The sequence below is a fragment of the Ylistrum balloti genome, unplaced genomic scaffold, assembly GCF_031769215.1.
Source record: "Ylistrum balloti isolate Yb309-2 unplaced genomic scaffold, AGI_CSIRO_Ybal_v1 Utg369908, whole genome shotgun sequence".
NCBI lineage: Eukaryota > Metazoa > Mollusca > Bivalvia > Pectinida > Pectinidae > Ylistrum > Ylistrum balloti.
This window is the reverse complement of record NW_026782032.1, coordinates 766,539-773,625: the sequence shown is the minus strand read 5'-3', so window position 1 is coordinate 773,625 and position 7,087 is coordinate 766,539. Positions and strand designations below refer to the sequence as shown.

Below are 7,087 nucleotides of genomic sequence, written 5' to 3'. Positions count from 1 at the left end.
AAAATATGTCATTAAGTACCAGTACATTGTTGTATATACCGACATGCTGTTTGAACTAAAGATGCATTTAGGTAAAATATATTTATGAAGTATGATAAAATAACAGTTAAATAGTTAATAGTGGCAACTGAGGTGACACTATATCATCAAAACAATTATAGATATTGAAATTACAGTATGATAATTTAACTTATGTTAAATTATAGTTTATATACAACTTTATTTTGAACCTTTCATCATTTTAATCTTACTGATATATATTTTGTTTTAGTTTATTTTCCTTGTTTTCTTGGCTTTACACATCTTGTGCCTAATTTTTCATTTGTATCTGTTTAATTCTTGAGGGGTTTGTTTTGCCAGGGCCTGTGTAAGGCTATCTAATGAAGCTAGGTTTACATTTATATGCTAATTAGGGTATTTTGGGGATTATTGACCAATCACCATTTACCCCTAGAGGGGTATGCTGTATTGCAGTTTTCAGACTTGAGTATTGTTTTTCTGATGAATGGTGGTGTTTGTTTGTCGCTTATATCTTCAATTATTCTACTCTTTAAGAGTTACGTTGCCAACGTTACTGAGGTGTTTTGTATACTGACATTAATCATCATAATCTGAGGTGTTTTGCATACTGATACTAGAATTATAATCGTCGATACTCACTGTGTCTGAAAGTGTAACTTTCAAGGAGTGAAATAGGCCTTGGCGCCATTATTCTCGACGACACGAAGTTTGCTTGGACCTACCTCATCACTGAACTTACGACGAATTGTTCTAATTACGGTATTTTAATGTGATTGTGTCTCAATCGTCGTTTTTTGAACTTTTACTTTGATACGGACTTACATTTCACCTATCTGCGTTTATCCCGTTCGTGTGTGTTTGTTCGATCCCAAATGTGCGTTACTCGGTCTCTGTACTAAGAACCACACGAGCTTTGCTGTCCTACGAACCAACCTTTGTGTGCTCAAGTTTCGTATTTCGCCTCTTCGCTACTTTATTCTGTGTTGACTCATACCTACGGAAACCGTTCATGTGTGTTTACATACTTGCGTATGTGAAATAGGCCGTGACTTTTGCGTGGGTGTTTGAGCTATATTAGGCCTAAGATTTGTATTTTGTTTGTGCAATATGGGGCCTAAACGCTCTTCTCGTCGAGCTGCGCCATACGATCCCGAACTTTTGGAAAACTGGACGCTTTCACATTTAAGAGAAGAACTTAAATCCCGAGGAATCGTTTTCAAATCAAGTGACAAGCGGATGGTTCTCGCAAAAAAATTGAGAGACGCTATTAATTCTACGGGTCGTGTGCAAAGCGTCACGGGAGCAGGTGCGCGATCCCATAGTTCAACGGGCCAAGATGGCGGCACACAAGATGGCGGCGCCCATAGTAACTCGGGGGATAATACTGACAGCAACAGACATTTATATCGTATGGTGTCCAGTTTAGCTGACAGTGTCGCTACTCTTCAGGAGAGTTATTTACGGTTGGAAAATACTTTCAATTCGTCTAGAAGTGGTACGGGGCTGTTAACGTCGGCAGCGGCAGGTAGCGAGAGTCAGCTCACTTCCATCGCATCGACCTCACACTTGGATAGGGCGGCATCCACAAATATGTTCGACAGAAACAACATGCTCCCATCACATGCAAATCAGGAATACACGCTGGAGTCGGCTTACAGACGTCTTGGCGAATCTACACCTCAAGGTGAGAGTTCTGTTCGTTCTAGGACAAGGTTTGGATTTGCAGCCGAGTCCTTACCATTAGTAGAGACTATTTCTCCCTCCCTCCGTCAGCAGATCATTACAGGGCGCGATGTGAATCTTGCGGCCTTACTCATCCCATATTTTAGTGGACAAAGCGATCCTAGCTGCCATACCTCTGAAAAGCCTGACATTCGGCTTAATAAAACACTTACTTTAAGTGAATTTATTTTGTCCTTTGGGGTGTACAAACAGGTCATGTGCTCAGCCCATCCATCGCGACGTGTTGAATTGGACTTGTATGAGAGAGATATTGTGGACATGGCCACCCGCTATCAATCTGCTGGGTTTTATGAATATCACAGGCAGTTTTCCATGCGAGCAGCGGCTCAGTTGCGTTACAACAATGTGCCTATAGACTGGTCAGTACGCGACAATACCCTTTTCTGTAACATTTTTGCTAACTCTAAACCCTTGGCTTGTGAAGGATGTGACAGCACACTCCACACTACTAGTTTCTGTCCAAATCTACGCGACAAACCCCGTCATGCTTCGGGCTTTGGCTCCAAGAACGGTAAGACGAACAACACCCGCAATCAAGGTTCTGCATCATTAGATTCTAAAGGTCGTGCCAAAACTTTTCATGAAGGACGCGAGATTTGCAATAATTTCAATAGTTCTTCAGGATGCAACATGTCTTCATGCTTTTTCCTGCACGTTTGTTTGAACTGTAAGGGGGGTCATTCCAGGCAAGCCTGCCCTTTAGAGTTAACGAAGCCTCCTATGAAGAAAAGATAACCAGACATTTCGGTGGTGTTCCTTTTACTGCTACTACTCCAATTAACATCAAGGCTTTAAGATCAGAACTCTTTCATCATCCTGACAAACAATTTGTTTCTCATCTCCTTCACGGTTTAACTCATGGTTTCGATACAGGTTTTCTAAATTTGCCAACCAATTCCATTATCTGCAAAAACCTCAAGTCAGCTTTGGATGATCCTAACGGTGTAACAGAATTAGTTGATAAAGAGCTTCGAAAGGGCTATCTTATTGGCCCATTTGACAGCATACCTTTTACTAAGTACAGGATTAATCCCATTGGGTTGGCGGAACATAAATATTCAAAGAAGAAGCGTCTCATAGTGGATTTGTCTGCCCCACACGAGGATGAATTTAACCCCAGCCTTAACAGCCTCATAGACAAGATCACATGTTCCTTAAAATACGTCACTATTGACGATGCTGTTCGTATTATTAAGAACTTGGGCTCAGACGCTTGGCTAATGAAAACAGACATTACTGATGCGTTTAAGTTGCTGCCTATTAAACCAGAACTGTGGTCTTATCACGGCATTCAGTGGAATAAGAAGTTTTATTTTTTCACTAGACTTGTGTTTGGAAGCCGTTCTAGCCCAAAGTTGTTTGATACCCTGTCTCGAGCTGTTTGTTGGATTGCTCGTACTAATTATAACATTAATTACATACTTCACCTTCTGGATGACTTCTTAGTGGTCGAACCAGCTCGCGCTAATGCTACTGCTACCATGGAACGCTTTCTCGCTATTTTTCATAACCTGAACATTCCCATAGGTGCTCATAAGACAGTTGGCCCTTGTACTGGGTTGGAGTACCTCGGGGTGTTGCTTGATTCACATTCCAACGAGACAAGATTACCCTTGGATAAAATTGAGCGGATTTGTCTAATCCTAGATTCTTTCAAGCACAAGAAATCTTGCACTAAAAAGGAACTTTTGAGCTTGCTAGGTCATATGAATTTTGCGAGTCGGTGCGTGAAACCAGGTCGTTCATTTGTTTCCCATTTAATCGCCCTATCCACAACAGTTATTAAATTACATCACTATGTTAAGCTGACAGAGGAGTGCAGAGCTGATTTAGCTATGTGGTCTTTATTTTTAAAGAATTGGAATGGTGTTTCCTTTTTCTTAGATGACCAAGTCACCTCATCGGCTGATTTGCACCTTTATACAGATGCTACTCTACATGGGTTTGGTGGAATATACGGCAACAAGTGGTTTCAGGGGATTTTTCCCTCCTGCATCAAACAAAAAGACGCATCTATGGCTCTTTTTGAACTGTACCCGATCGTCATGGCTTGTGTCTTATGGGGCCACTTGTGGCACAGGAAAAGAATACTCTTTCATTGTGACAATTCTTCTACTGTGGAAATTATTGCCAAAGGTCGTTCTAAAGTTAAAAGCATAATGCGCCTAATGCGTAGACTTACGTTTCATTCCGCCACCAACAACTTTGTTGTTCATGCTGTTCACATTCCTGGTCGTCAGAATAATATAGCCGATGCTATTTCTCGCTTTCAGATGCAACGATTCAGGCAGCTGGCGCCCCAGGCAGATGTCTTCCCAATTCCGTGTCTTCCAATGTCTGCTTTGATGATGAGCTAAACTCTCAAGTCAACAATTTGTGGAATAAAGCTTTGAGCAAAAGGACCATGGCTACTTACCAATCAGGGCTCAATTGTTTCCTATCATTTGTGCTCCTGCAGGGCATTGCTTATCCCAAGGACTCTCTGCCTGCCATTTGTGAGGACCTCCTTATCCGTTTCGTTACCCACTGTCAGCATGCCTTGAGACTCAAATTTGACACTATTAAGCTTTACTTGGCGGGAGTACGTTTTCACTACATTCGTTCCAACTTCGGAGACCCTTTGGTCAGGACACCTCGTTTGTCATATATTTTGCGCGCAATTCAGAAATCCTCCATTGTTCATACGAACAAACGTTTTCCTATTACTTGTGATGTTTTATTAAAAATGTGTAATGCGCTTACCAGCAAATATGGAATCTTTGAGCCCTTTACAGACCTTATGCTACAGTGTGTCTTCAAAACTGCTTTCTACGGATTTCTAAGGTGTGGTGAATTTACTTGTCGTGCCATTAATGACAACACTTTCATTCGTATCGGAGACATTACTGTGTTGCCTGACAGGTCTCAGTTTCACTTGTGTTTGCGTTTTTCAAAAACTGACCCTTTTGGGAAAGGAGTTGTTATTAAAATATTTGAGAATCCTGTCTTATCTCCGGTGTCTACTATGAACACCTTTCTCACCACTCGTTTTAATCAAGGAGCAACCCCTTTATCTCCTCTTTTTGTGGACAATGCTATTGACCTTAAACCTTTAACACGTCCGTCATTTATTTCTTTGTTAAAAAAAACTTTGACACGTATAGGTGTGGATCATCAATTTTTTTTTTTAATGGTCATTCTTTCCGGATTGGCGCTGCTACGTCAGCAGCAGCAGCTGGTGTCGAGGACCATGTCATTCAAACCTTAGGTAGATGGTCCTCCACTTGTTATATCCGCTATATCCGTACTGATCCCTCAGTTATTTCTGATGCTCAAAGAAATATGACATTGTTGAACTAATTTTGTATTGTTTTATGTCTTGGTGTTCACCTTGTACTTGTTTCACCTATTTTTATTTATCCATCATTACTAAATGTATACCAAGTGTTCACCTTGTGTATAGTGCATCTACCTTACTTCTATTATGATTATAGTATTGGGGGCACTCACTCACTAGTAATTTTGTTATTCCTAGTTTCGTTCCATTTTTGGGTCTTAATTCCTGGGGAATTTTTCCCCCAATACTTTTTTAGACTTATGTTTTATTATGACTGCTTATCAACTTGTTTTTATAGCATTTTCATTTTAACTAAATTTACTAGCCTCTTGAATCGCTCAAGAGTGCTGTCTTACCAGCTCTTAAATTACTTATGTCTATTTCTCTTGAATCGCTCAAGAGGTATTAGTATACCAGCTCTTAAATCGCTTAAGTCTGGTTTTTTTGAATTGCTCAAGATGCTCTTAGCTTTTAAATCACTTAAAAGCTTCTTATACTGTATATAGTTAGCTTATTGAGTGAGTAGCCCCTGATACGCCAAAGTTAAGTTTTGATTTTCATTTCCTTTTATGCTATCATCTACGGCATTGTATATTCTTCAAGTGTAATAAACAGGTAACTGTTTTCAATGCGTTTTGGTTGTGTATAAAATGATAATTTAACTTATGTTAAATTATAGTTTATATACAACTTTATTTTGTACCTTTCATCATTTTAATCTTACTGATATATATTTTGTTTTAGTTTATTTTCCTTGTTTTCTTGGCTTTACACATCTTGTGCCTAATTTTTCATTTGTATCTGTTTAATTCTTGAGGGGTTTGTTTTGCCAGGGCCTGTGTAAGGCTATCTAATGAAGCTAGGTTTACATTTATATGCTAATTAGGGTATTTTGGGGATTATTGACCAATCACCATTTACCCCTAGAGGGGTATGCTGTATTGCAGTTTTCAGACTTGAGTATTGTTTTTCTGATGAATGGTGGTGTTTGTTTGTCGCTTACCCACCCACCTTCCCCAGCTACTCCTTTTTATGTAGAAATAACATTTTTCATTTTTGTTTTGCTCACATATTATTACTCTCTTTTATTTGTCTTTGTTGAAAGTTTTGTTTTATGTAGACTGAAGTATGTTTGTTCTCGTATTTCACTCTCTTTCATTGTCATTCGTTTTGTTTTCATGTTGTTTATTTAAATTATGAATTGTGTATCTTGTTTTAAGTTGGGCTACTCACTCTGATAGGGTCTCAGTTTTAATTCCTTGGGAATTTTTCCCTCCATAGTCTTTATATCTAGTTATGATTGCTTATCAAGGGTTTTAAGTCTTGGGAATTAATTACTTATTCGATCTATTTGGGTGGAAATTCTTCAGGAATTTTATCCCCAATACTTCTGTTAGCTTTAATTTGTTCATGTTTGTCTAAATTCTCTGAACTTGTTAATCAGTTATAGTTTTTCTTACTTGACCTCTCTTGAATCGCTCAAGACTGGTCTTGTGGCTCTTAAATCACTTATTTACTTCTCCAGAATCGCTCTGGAGGTCTAGCTTGGTCTATCTTGAATCGCTCAAGATTTCCTTGACCCACTTCTCCTGAATCGCTCAGGAGTTGCTGCCCTATCTTGAATCGCTCAAGAACTGGGAGCAGTGGACTATTACTTCTCCAGAATCGCTCTGGAGGTCTAACTTGGTCTATCTTGAATCGCTCAAGATTTCCTTGACCCACTTCTCCTGAATCGCTCAGGAGTTGCTGCCCTATCTTGAATCGCTCAAGAACTGGGAGCAGTGGACTTTTACTTCTTCAGAATCGCTCTGGAGGTCTATCTTGGTCTATCTTGAATCGCTCAAGATTTCCTTGACCCACTTCTCCTTAATCGCTTAGGAGTTACTGGTCTATCTTGAAACGCTCAAGAACTAGGAGCAGTGGCCTACTGGAAAAAACAAATTTTTTCCCCTCATTTCTTTTTACACTATGTCCTATTATGATGTCTTAATTCCTGGGGAATTTTTC

The 7,087-nt window shown here is 39.5% G+C and overlaps 1 pseudogene; it reads left to right on the top strand.

Annotated features, from left to right (window-relative positions):
- Positions 1-1,128: 1,128 nt before the first annotated feature.
- LOC132546704 (uncharacterized) lies at positions 1,129-5,704 on the top strand (annotated as a pseudogene).
- Positions 5,705-7,087: the final 1,383 nt, after the last annotated feature.